This window comes from Eumetopias jubatus, unplaced genomic scaffold, assembly GCF_037043125.1.
Source record: "Eumetopias jubatus isolate StellerSeaLion01/CBP00866 unplaced genomic scaffold, mEumJub1_p1.0 scaffold_6, whole genome shotgun sequence".
Classification (NCBI taxonomy): Eukaryota; Metazoa; Chordata; class Mammalia; order Carnivora; family Otariidae; genus Eumetopias; species Eumetopias jubatus.
The window spans coordinates 48,289,162-48,301,751 of record NW_028274812.1 but is presented as its reverse complement, the minus strand read 5'-3'; the positions used below and the strand labels follow the sequence as shown (position 1 = coordinate 48,301,751).

At 39.6% G+C, this 12,590-nt stretch overlaps 1 long non-coding RNA gene across 2 annotated transcripts in view; it reads right to left on the bottom strand.

Annotated features, from left to right (window-relative positions):
* LOC114209880 (uncharacterized) overlaps positions 1-11,863 on the bottom strand; it is a 30,483-nt gene extending 18,620 nt beyond the window's left edge. The window contains exon 1 of one of the 2 annotated variants that reach the window (XR_015768314.1): positions 11,782-11,863. This is a non-coding gene — a long non-coding RNA (uncharacterized LOC114209880). Of the gene's footprint in view, positions 1-6,392; positions 6,543-11,781 lie in introns of those variants that run through there. The other variant, XR_003609444.2, reaches the window with a different exon arrangement.
* Between the last annotated feature and the right edge of the window lie 727 nt (positions 11,864-12,590).

Below are 12,590 nucleotides of genomic sequence, written 5' to 3'. Positions count from 1 at the left end.
CTTGGGCATCGCCTTTTTACTTTATTTCCCAGATTACTGTAAATACAACTTAGAGCTATGTTTTTTTCTTTTCCCTTTTAGTACATTGTACACCCTGGACAGGCAGCTATGGTTTCTTAATGATTCTACATGATTTTTGATGTCTGCCCTTTAAATATTCAAAACAGTTTGTTCAGTCCATAATTAAATTTTAACTTGTTATTCAAAGTCTGTGCCTATGCCCAACCACTGAGAAACACAAAAGACAAATATTGGCACTCATTTTCATAACATAATTAGAATCCATTTCCCAAGGGGGAAAAATATTTTTCTGGTTTGACACTTCTGTGCACAGTGACCCACCTCTCTGTAGACCCAGGCAGGGGTATACTACAGGCCAAGCCAGGTACAAGGGCTACCTTTAAATGATCCCAATTCCCGAACAGAGAGCAAGGTCAGGAGTGAAGCCCATAGCTATCTTTCAACACGGATCTCCAAATCTACCTCTTAACGCTTGCCTTCTTGCAGTTTGAATAATTTTTTTGAACTTATAAATTTGGAATAAGTTTTTGTTTTAATCAATTTCAGCTGCACAGGAATAGAGATGGGAGTACAATAGGCCTTCCCACCTCCCCAAACCATTAATCAAATATTCTGATCCGTTCTCTTCTAAAGGGGCACACCTCAGTCCATGATTTCCAGAACAGGCCAGGTCAAAATGTTACACGCTCCGAATTCAAATGATATACAAAATATTTGCCTGTTTTTTTTTTTTCTACAGCATAATCTAAGCTAGCACCCAAGAAGACTGCAGAATTGATTAATTTTATGTATTAAACTTTCTGTCCTATCCTCCAGCTTTCTAATTCACAGGGAAATCTACATTTGCAGATATACTTCGACACCTAAGTATGAACTAGACTTGAAGGTGTCTACCCAAGTCTTCAACCTCACTGTTTCTATGCTACAAGAATCACACTGCTTCAAATGGAATTTTGTTGTTTCACATGTATTTAATTCAGTGTTTATATTGTTTGGTTTATTAGTTTGTTTTAGGGCTTTGCTCTTTATTTTCCCTCACATGGACATTTTGCCAAGTTTTCCCTACTTTGTCTTCTTTCTTCACTCCCTACCTCGCTACTGCCTCTCAACAAATCGACTTCCAGATTCAGACATACTCATGTGGATAGAACATGAAGGCGGCATCTACACAGGCAAAGTGGGGAGCTAAGGCAACTCTTCTGTGTTCTCTGGAGAGTTGCCTTTCCTGTGTTGATATGAACTTTGAATTCACTGGGCCACTGTTCCATGCTCTAACTTTGTGTCTGAATTTAACGCCGAGCCCTGGAATCCATTTGTACTGTTGACATTTGTCATTCTTTAACCCTCTAATCACCTACCTTCACCAAACCCCTTCCCTCGAATACCAGCGAGGCTAGTAATCTTTCAGAAATAACAAGAAAAAAGAATTTACAATTATTTTGATAATGTCTGTGCAAACAGCCATAAATTCTATACTTTCCATCATGCTAAGGGCTGTAGTGTTGACAGTAAGAAAGGGGTCAAACCAAATATTTGCATCTGGGGCCTCACCTGTTAGACCAGCAGTGAAGAGTCCAAAGTACAGCCCCGAGGCACCCACTGAGACCTAACAGTGCACTTTATGAGTGTTTTCCTGAAAGTTCCTGCTAGCCAACTCTCTCCGGCCCATGCCGGCTCCTTTGAAATGGGGATATCAGCTCTCCCCATTCACTTATCGAAAATATGTCCATTACTGGATCAGATAAAATTGTTTGTATACTCATTTGAAATCCTTAGGCCTCACGCCTGCTTTGGACCAGGAAGACAGTCATTTAAAGTTACAGCCGGATAAAAGAAGAAAAAATAATTCAGGAAATTTATCCACACTCTCAACATCTCTTGTCTCCTTCCTGGAGTTTGAACTGAAATCCCTGGTTGCAGTAGCGATGGGGAAAATACTTATTCATTCTACTGGGAACCTCTAACGCATCTTCTTTTTGTTCCTCAGATTATAGGAAATCAAGAATTTTAAAGGAAGCAATTTTATTTTGGTTTGGTAGATTGAAACAAATTCAGGCTGTTAGATAAAAGAAAGAGGAGGAATGGAAATATGGTCATCCTGCCGCACCTCAAGCCTGGAAAACTTACTGTCCCCAAACAGCATTTTTTAACATAAGAGAAGCTGAAATACAGGGGGCACCTGGGTGGCTCAGGCAGTTAAGCGTCTGCCTTCAGCTCAGGTCATGATCCCAGGGTCCTGGAATCCAGCCTGCCTTGGCTCCTTGTTCAGCGGGGAGCCTGCTTCTCCTTCTGCCCCTCCCCCTGCTCATGCTTTCTCCCCGCTCCCCCAAATAAATTAAAAAAAAAAATCTTTAAAAAAAATAAGCTGAAATATATCCCATTTCTGGGATGCTTACTTCAATAGTTTGTTAAAAGAAACAAGACCCCTTATAGTCCTCAAGAGAATCCACACAGCCAACTTCTACTGAGCTGACAGTTTTGGTGTGAAAGCATTTGGGTGGGGGCTCAACTGTGGGACCAAAAAGGCCAGAGGATGGCTACTGACCACCAGGCATGTAAGAAGAATGAAATTGCCTTAGACTATTAAAAGAAAAATTCCTAAGTTACATTTTCCTGATGGCTCCAGCACAATAAATGCAACCCTACAAAGCCCAGAGCCTTACACAGGGTGCTGCCCCAGTCATGCCTTAGTGGGAGCTCTGGGAGATACCCTAAACCCCAGAGAATATGCACATGTGTGGAAATGCTCCCAGGGGATTGTGGTGGGTATATGTCGTGGTTTGAGTCCCTTTATGACTAAATGACATTCCTCTCTTATTTTTTAAGAGTCTGAGTGGCTATGAAACTTTGCCATGACGATAGTTTGCTGGGTTTGGTTTGTGTTTTCAAGGAGTGCACCAGTTCTTTTTGAAATGCAGCTGCCTCAAAAAGGAAGAAAAAACTATGAGGTGGGGAAGGTTGGGGCCCGGGAAGGGCTGGGGGGGGATGGTGAAGCACCGGGACAGAGTGCACAAAGTCTAAACACTTGTGATTCTGCCCCTCCGCCTTGGGGGGGGGGGGGGACTATTTCCCAATAATAAAAGAGTGGTGGGGTCCAGATTATTTAGTCTTAGTTCCCTCCAAGAACAGCGAAGTGGAGATTCAGCTTGTGAAGCGACTTCAGCACGCCCACACCCACCCCAGCCTCTGCAAGGCGTACCCATGTGGCCTTGGGGAGCAATAAGTGCCGAGGTGGGTCAGGCCAACCAGCTGACCATGCGCCGTGCTTGCAACACTAATGGCTCCTTGTTTTCATGCTGAAAATATGCACCTCTTGGAACCTCTTCTGTCTTGGTCGGATGTGCGGGATGTGATTTACATTACGGAATTCAGGACAAGCATGCGCTTGCCAGTGTTCTGATCCAAGAATCAGGTTTCTATTATATACATGATCAGTATTGCCTTTTGTAGTGACCTGAGTAGTTTGTGGTGGGTTTTTTATTATTTTATTTTTGGACTTATTTTTAAATGATTCATTTTCTATGAAGCCTTAAGTCCAAAATGTCTGCCTGGAAGATAACTATACTACAGTTCTCAAAATGTCCTGGAGACTAATTTCACAAGCTCCTTTTTCCTGTGGTCTAAGAGCCTTTGGCTTTACACCCAGGAAATGCTAAGCTGTGGATAACAGCGAGGTTAGGGATACATCCGCCCTGGGTCCACTCTCTGGGCAGTCTCCTCTGCTGAGTGGTGTGTGAGTAGACATGACTGGGATTCCAAGCTTCTCAAAGAGACACCACAGGTCCCATGGAGACGTCATTAATATATTTGCCGGAACTACTTACATATTATTTTTTACTTTCTCATGAAGTTATTTGTATTCATTGAAGCTTACCTCTCAGGGATGTAGGGAGTAAGGAATAAGTTTAATGTTTTTGGAACTTAGAAAGTTTAGGGAGCTTAGTTTTAAGCCTTCACTCTACCACTAATGCACTGGTAGACTTTCGTAACTTATTTAATTTTTCTGGGCCTTGGTTTGGGAACCCTTGTTTGGATTCAGAGAAGTTTTGGGGTTTTGGTTTGTTTTTTGGTTTCTGTGTGTTTGTTTTTTCCTATAGGATCTCCCTGAGGCTTAGCTATGCTAATGAGCATTATGAACTCCAGAAGTATCTAGTGAATCCCAAGCTGGCAGGACTATTGAACACTTTCTCCCCCCCAAAAAAGTGTTCATATCCTGGACTCTACTGCAAGTGTTCTGTAGAATATAGTTGAAAAAAGCTGAAGAACTAGAAGTGTTCTTCCTGCTTTCAGTACTATGAATCTATAAAGGCAATGCAGAATTATACACATTTAATGGCTATATAAAGAGGTCATTTATGAGCCTGTTGTATCAATCAAGGCTTTATGTTGCAAGTAAAAGTACCCACTAGAGCTAGTTCAAGCAGAAAGGGACTTATTATTACCATTAGCTTATACCATCTATAGGAGGACCAAAGAACCAGTCTTGAATACTACCAAGGAAAATGCAGGAAAAAGTGGGCCAGAAAAAAGTGCTCAACCACACCAGTTGTTCTAGCAAAAACACCTCCATTGCTGCCCATGGCTTGGCACATGCGGCACTAGGAAACAGGAAAAAACCCTACTCATGCTACCCTGGAAGCACCATTCTTAGCCACTGGGCTTGCTGAAAGGTGCAATCTCCCTGCCATGTGAACACTCCTTCATCTTGATTACTTCTGCCTCTAAATGGAACATAAAGGTAGGCAGGATTCTGAGATGGCCCCCAAGAGTCCTGCTCCCTGATGTAAATGCCCAGTACAATACCCTTTCCTTAAGTGTGAGCAGAACTTGTGAATATGATGGGCTATCATTTCCATGATTACCTATTATTATAGGACAAAAAGGGATCTTGCAAATGTAATTAAAATCTCCAGTCAATTGACTGGAAATTAGTCCAGAGGGAGTTATCTTGGGTGGGTCGGACCTAATTAAATTGAGCCCTTCAAGGAAGTCAGAAATTGGAAGCCAGAGACCCTCTCCTGTTGGCGGCCTTAAAGAAGCAAACTACCATGTTGTAGACAGCGCCCTGGGGCAGAGAATGGCAAGGAGCCTCTACCAGCAGTGAATGACCCCAGCAAGAGAACAAGGAGCTCACTCCTACAACTACAGGCAACTGAATTCTGCCAACAACCAGGGTGTGAGCTTGGAAGAGAACCCTGATGAAAGTATAGCGCTGGCCAACATCATTTCAGCCTTGTGAAGCCCTGAGCAGAGGATCCAGCTACCCCCTGCCCATACTTCTGATCTGCAGAAACTGTGAGCCAACAAATGATGTTATTTTAAGCCACCAAATCTGTGTAATTTGTTACACAGGAAAAGAAAATGAATACTTGTGTTTGCATGTCAGAGCCAGGTTGGTCCTCAAAATTAAACTCCAATGGCTTTTCTCTTTCTGCCTTCCAAAACTTCATTTAAAAAAGCCAGAAGTGACTGGTGCTGGTATTGAGTGAATCAATCTCTAATATCAGCAACCATCTCCTTCAGGGAATTCTTTTCCAAAAGTCCATGTCTCTCAGAGGACATATGATAAATTTTAAAAAGTCCCTTCGTTTTTTGTTTTGGTTTGGGTTTTTTAAGATGGCAAGGATCAACCTAACATACAAGGACTCAAAAGAAAATAACATTTTTGCCAGCAAGTCCCTTTTGTGAATCAACCAGTTGTCTAAACTGACACACCAGTATTTCTAGGCTGATTCCTCTATAAAATTTTTTTTCTTCATGGAATAGATAACTTTTTTAGGAAAATGATGCCATTCTAGGAATGGTCTCTATAATGGGATTCTTTAAATGGAGATTTTCCATATCTTTATACATGTATTGATAATCTATGTATAAGGCCTCACCTCTGGGTCTCACCAACAATGAATGTATTGATTATATTTTTAGTAGTTTTTTCCCTGAGAATTAAAGTAATCCTCAACAAAGCTAGTAAGGGAAGGATTTTTTTTTTCCAGAAAAGCAGTAAAAGGGCAAATATTATTTATCTGATAATATGCACTATTTCTCCCTGGAAATATGAGAAAACAGGGATCCCACAGTACTCCTAGAAAGTTGGAAAGTTTTCTGGTAAAGCTGAACTTGTTTCTCATCCTTAAGACGAATGCCCACTCACATACCCAATGTCTAGCCTACTACCTTCCCCACATTAAAGTGGTTTAGTTTCTATCTGTTACATCAAGTAAGTTTGAACCATCTCCTCTGCCTTATTAGTACTCCCTGACCGAACTTCCTCTCATTTCAGAACCACTTGTGGTGAGGAAGGGTAAACAATGAGAATGACAATTAAGAACCCGTGATCTCCAGAAACAAAACAGAAACCCCATTTGCTTTACCTCATGTCGTAATTTCCCAGACCTGTTCCTCTTGGCCAATGTTGAGCCAGGCATTTTCTCCCTTGAAGGCTGAGCAACTTCTTACAAAACCACACTCTGTGGTTTTTCCCAGGTGCTGTTATTTCCTGAGCAGTACATGATAACAGTCCCTTAATTTTTACAGGCTGAAAGTTTGCAAAGTGTGTTCAGAGAGTCTTGTCTCAGCTCATTTGATCCTTGCGGTATTTCCATAGGGGTCAGGCCAAGTGTCATTTCCCATTTATAAATAACAGAAACTTCTGTTTCTGGAATATGTGACTGGTCTAAACTATGGTGAGCCATGATGCTGAGATTGGAACCCACGTCTTTTGAGTGTAAGTCGATCTTTCCCCAAGATTCCTATCCTATTACAAAAAATATCAATGAATGAATGGAAATAAATATCCAATAGGCATTGGCTTCCTACTGTTCTCGAGTCGTACCCACCCAAAGCCTCTGCCACACCTGTAAAAAGCACCTGTGACCATGGCTAACACCATCAAGTACAAGTTCCCAAGCATAAATCTGGATCCTGCCTACCTCTAAGCCTGACCCTTTATCTTCCAGGAACACTCCATTTTTTTATAGTACGTACTTTCTTGCTTCTGCCTAGACTTGCCTCTGACTGCATTTTTTGTCTGAGTAAGTTGTATTTGTCCTTGAAGACTCTGCTCAGACTTTGCCCAGGCTGGTCAAGATAGACCCCTTCTGTGTCCAGTCTGTTCCTCTGGTTTATCACATTATTAAAATTTCTGCTAATATGTACATACATACCTCTCTAGGGTATGGGTCCATGTCTTATTTATCTTGTGTCCTCTGTGTTTTTCCACAGTGCTAGGAATTTCATCCCTGAAATGCATGTAGAATTAGGATATTTTTTTAAAGGAGTGGTTGTATTGGCTAGAAAATAAATACCAAACAACAGTGAGCCTCCAAAGGTGTAGCTTCCTCATCTAAACTGGTTCTGAAGGAACTGAGACTGAGAATCTAAGAATGGAATGAATCACCATGAGTTTGGCTGGAGATGGGAGTGGAGAACAGAGGGAAAAATGCCCATAAGCTTTGGAAAGTTCTGCTGAGAATCCTGAGGATTTAAGGTCACACGGTTAGGCACTTCGGTGGCCATGGAGTTACCCCTTTCAATTCTCCCTTCCAGAGTACCTGCTGCAGGGAACATAGCTGTCTGACAACCTCAAACTGCCATAACTTTGGACCCACTGCAGCATTCATGTTAGGTCTCCTTCCCATTGGCTGCTCCAGACAATGAGAATACAGTAGGAGGAGTAAGTCTGGGCCACTTCTGCCTGACAGAGGACTCCTCTGATGGGAAGTGAGCTCGAGGAGCTCAGGGATCCCCACTGACATTGCTGAGACTTTCTCAGAACTGCACTGGGGTCTGAGGCTGCTTCCAGCCCAATCCTCTCTTCTCTCCTGAAGCTTCTTCTTGACTATTCATGTCCCCAACCCCTTTTTTCCTTCAAAAGTATTTCCCCTTTGCCCATCTAATCCCTCCTTGACATCTGCTCTTCAGAAGAACTGGGCTTCTGAACTAAGAGTTAGTACTTAAAGTACTAAAGATTAAGTCTAAAAATCAAACTTTAGACTTGCTAACTCTAAATCTGTAAACTATGCTTAAAATTTAACAATGCCCTAACTTAGTCTAAAACTATGTAGTAGTTTGGAATCAAAGCTAAAAATACCACAAAACAGGACAAATGGTTTCTGCTTCTGTATATCTGATATACACACAGGCAAAACAGAGAGTAAAAGTAGCCCAGGTTGGCCTTTAACTAATGTGAAAAATGTCATGGCTCACTTGACTCGTGGGGCAACAGGAGTGTGGCCACGTCATCGAGGTACCAGAGAGATTGAAGAGCATGGAGCAGGTGTCCAACAGTTACAGAATATAAACAGCACAGCTGTCTCCACCACGAGCCAGGCGAGGGGAGCCCCAGAGAAGAGGATATCGCAGGAAGTGAATTGTGTATCCTCCTATAATGGGGTGACATTTCAATCTAGTTTTTAAAAAATTTGTATTGGGCATTTCAAATCATTTTATATTTTTGTTGTGGTTATGGATTACTCATGACGGGAAAGGCATATGGAAATCATGCAAGTTGTATAACCTGGAAGCGTTTTATTGTATGAAGTCATTCAGACACCAAACAGCAGAGAGTTAACCCTTAAAAAATTCCTGTAAGTACAGACCCCAAGCACCATGAGAACACAGCCTCTAGTCCCTCAAAAAGGCAGCAACCAATCACCCAAACATGCTATGCTGTATTTCAACTCTCTCAAAAAAGTAAACTTAAATTAAATTAAATTAAATTAAACTATCAGCCTGGCCCTTAAACACGTGGGCAAGTCCATGAAGTAACGAGTAACAAAAACTCTACACATTGATACTTCAGTAACTCAGTCTAACTCTTTTTCTTATCTTCTTTATTTTTCTGAGCCTTGTCTTAATGTAACCTATAGTTTTGCCTTTCTTCAAAATACGGTAAGTTAAAAAAAAAAGGCGGGGGGAGACTGAACTTTTCAATAAATCCAAAGAAAAACAAGGTATATGTCAGCCATGATGAAATCCTAGATGATTAGAGTTTCTTCAGATTAATGCAGTATCTCTCACCTTTATTGAACTCATTGAAAAACATAAAATAATGTAAATTATGGTCCCTTCCACACCTGCCCTAGAGATTCTAATCCCCCTCCCAAAAAATAGTTGGCCCCCAACCTCTGTGAAACCTGGGAGTCAACATTTTCCAGGGCTTTTTTTCTACTGTTTAGTATTACAGAAATAAAGTACCTTTCATTTTCTTTTCCAAATATAAAATTATATAATGATATTGAGAATGTTTTTTCAAACCACAAATATTTTAATGAATAGTCTAACATATCTTACCCCATCTCTGAATACCAGGATTGGTCTCACCAACATCAGTTGAGAATTATTGGTCTAGTCTAACACCCTTCCTTTGAAGATGAGAAAAATTGAGGTCATGGATTAAATAATTTGCCTAAGTTTGAAAAATTAATAAAAACTGAAATTTATAAAAGTAATATAAATCTATTTAATCAATTTAAAGAGGATAGCCCAATATTGTTGAGAGGCAGAGAATATAATAACCAAAACATAATTACTGCCCCAAAATGATAAAATATGATGCAATGTTTCCTATATTATAATTTGGTTCTGTCTATTAAGTTCCCACAGTCTCTCTTCTATGCAGCCTCTCATGGTGAGCACAGTACACAGCAGAGCCCAGTTCCTGCCCTCAGGGAGCTCCTTGTCCAACGGGCACAACAGACAAGTGAATAGATGACTTCAATTTATGATGTAGGTTTGATGACAGGAGAACAGAGCAAGACTGTAGCACAGAAGAGAACAACTGAACCAAGCCAAAACTCGTGGTCAGGAAAGCTTCCTTCTTGTCACTACACCATGAGACACTCCTGAAGACAGAGCTTGTAACTGGTCATCTTATTACTTCCACAGTGCCTACTAGTCCCACGGGCTTATTAATCTCTCATCAATATCACTTGCCCCTTTGCAGTAACGGTTTTCTATATGATTCTATAGCCAAATAGTTTTTACTACTTTGCAAACACATCACTGAACTCATTATTGCTCTTTTTCTTTCTTTAAACTTGAGTTAAATATTTACCTAACCATATAATACCAAGAAAAAAAATCCCACTTTTACATCTTTCTATCCAAAAGGCAATTTCTCCTTCACCACCTCTTCTTTTGTTTCACTTATGAGAACCTGGATACTTGAGTGTTTGTATACATGAAAACAAAAACAGGATTCTGTTTGTATGAATCTTACAATTAAAAAGAAATAAATAAACCCACCAATTAAAAACCCTCAGATCAGATGGAAGGCCTGGATTATTTCAATCATAATATAGGGCAAGACTCAAAAGGTTTTAGGGCCACGTTACAAAGTCTATAATTTGGTGACCCTCAAATGTTTCGTTCCTCCTCCCTTTTCGATTGGCTTCAGGGCCCGCCTGGACAAGCAGTCTGACAGCACAGACTTTTCTCAGAACACGAAAATTGTGCCACCACAGTCCAATGGCTGGAGGCCAGGGCACTGCTAGTCACACAGGCATGAGTCAGGATGTGGCGTGCTAGAATTCCCATTCAGGTTCTTTCCTGACGGCTTTCTTGGAATTGCCACCATCAACAGCAAGATGGCAAGAAATGTGTAATATAAAAGAAATATGTGGGATGGCTGTTCAGAAAACTTGACACCCACCCTTGTTACTTTCTAGATGTGTGACCATTAGCAATTTTTCTAATCTGTTCTGCTATCTCACAGTTACTGTATTAATCAGAATGAGATGATGAAAATTCATAGTTTAATTTCTGTTAGTGAGAGGAGAGAGGCATTCACATATTTATTTGGTCAGTGTGTAAATTATATGACCTTCTGGAGAACAATTTAGCTAGTAATTATCAGATTTTCAAATGCCCCAAACTTTGGCCTAGTTATTCCTCTGGAAATTTTAGCCTCGGGAAATAATTAAGAAAGTGCAGGAAGACATACAGAAAAGGACGTATACCACTGTGCTGATTGTAATAACAAAATGTTAGAAACCATCAAATGTCCAATAATAGAAACTGGTTAAATAAGTTGGAATGTACCTACATAAAAGTATATTACACAGTTGCTAAAAATAAAGTGAAGATATAAAATATAGCTATTGGTACATAATGGCATGTAAAGGTAATTACTAAGTATACAAGCAAGTAAAAAATTTGTATATATGATGTGAGGGAGATACATATATCCATAAACATCTACATAGAGAAGCGGGGTGGGTATGGAACTATACTCACCTAAGTGTCCAAAGAGTTTAACTCAGAGTAATGTATTTTATTTTTCTTCGATTTATATGTCTGTGTTTTCTAATTTTTCTATAATATGCATACATTTCTATCTTAACAAGTGAAAATAACCTTACCTTTAGAAAGCACAATAAAGTGTATGAAAACCTCGACTCCACTGCTATGGTATATCCAGGGATCAGAGTACTATACACATATGAATTATAAAATGGCCTAGGTCTTGTCATCTTAATGATATATCTGTCACTGTAAATTTATAAGAGAAAAAGCCCCCCTTTCCCATGGTAAGAGCTTGCTAAGCATTCAAAATACTGAAATATTTTGTACATTTTCACTAAAATCAACACTCCTTTAGTAAACTTAATTGAGGTTAATGAAGAAACTGAAGATCTCCATACAAAAGGTGATGTTGTAAAAAGGGGAGGAAAAAAAAGCCTTGATCCATTCGTCTTGTATAACAAGTTTGACAGTCTTTACCCACTAAACATACAGCAGAGAGTGTTCTAAAATAGTTACCTCATTTGCAAATAGGAAACTCCAGTTCTATTGCTGGTTCCGGCAAAAACTTTCTGCAGGAACTCAGACAAGTATAACTTGTCTGTGCTTGAATTAATTTGTCTATGAAATGAACATCATGTTGGCAAAGCCTTTAAGTGAAGTTTAGCTTTTGAATGTAAAAATATTATAAACCTCCTTAAAATCAAGTAGGAGGAGAATTTGGAAGAGGAAGTGAAGAAAGTTCTGATGATTCATTAAAGAAAAATTCACACCATTTCTCAACGAGATGCCACAAAATACCTTTAATGAGCCAATTCCAGTTGATTTAACTCCAAAACTTTACTCTACTGCTGCTGAAATTTGAACTATTGGCATTCATATCTGACTTATAAACACCAGTGTATTTTACATGGGTCAAGTCTTTTAAAGTTTTAGCTAACTTTAAATACTATTTTTACTCAACAGTACAAAAATTTTAATGTAAAACTACCTGAATTATACAGTTTTTTTAAAATAAATACTCAACTATATTTTACTGTATTGTCAACTCATAAATATATGGAAACACAACTAATAAAGAGAAATCTGTGTCTCTACCCATTATTGACTGTTTTTCAAGTGAAAGAGTCATGCAGAATTGACTGTAAGACATTCCATAACAAATATCAGGTCTGAGTCCACTGAAACAGCAGTAAATTACTCACTTTTAGAAGGCAGGTTAATAATTTTGGGACATTAGGACAATATTTCTCCATTTCTTTCTAATCCCTAGCTCATACAAAGACCAACAACTGGAACTCATATTTCTTTTCCTTTTTCCATACTCT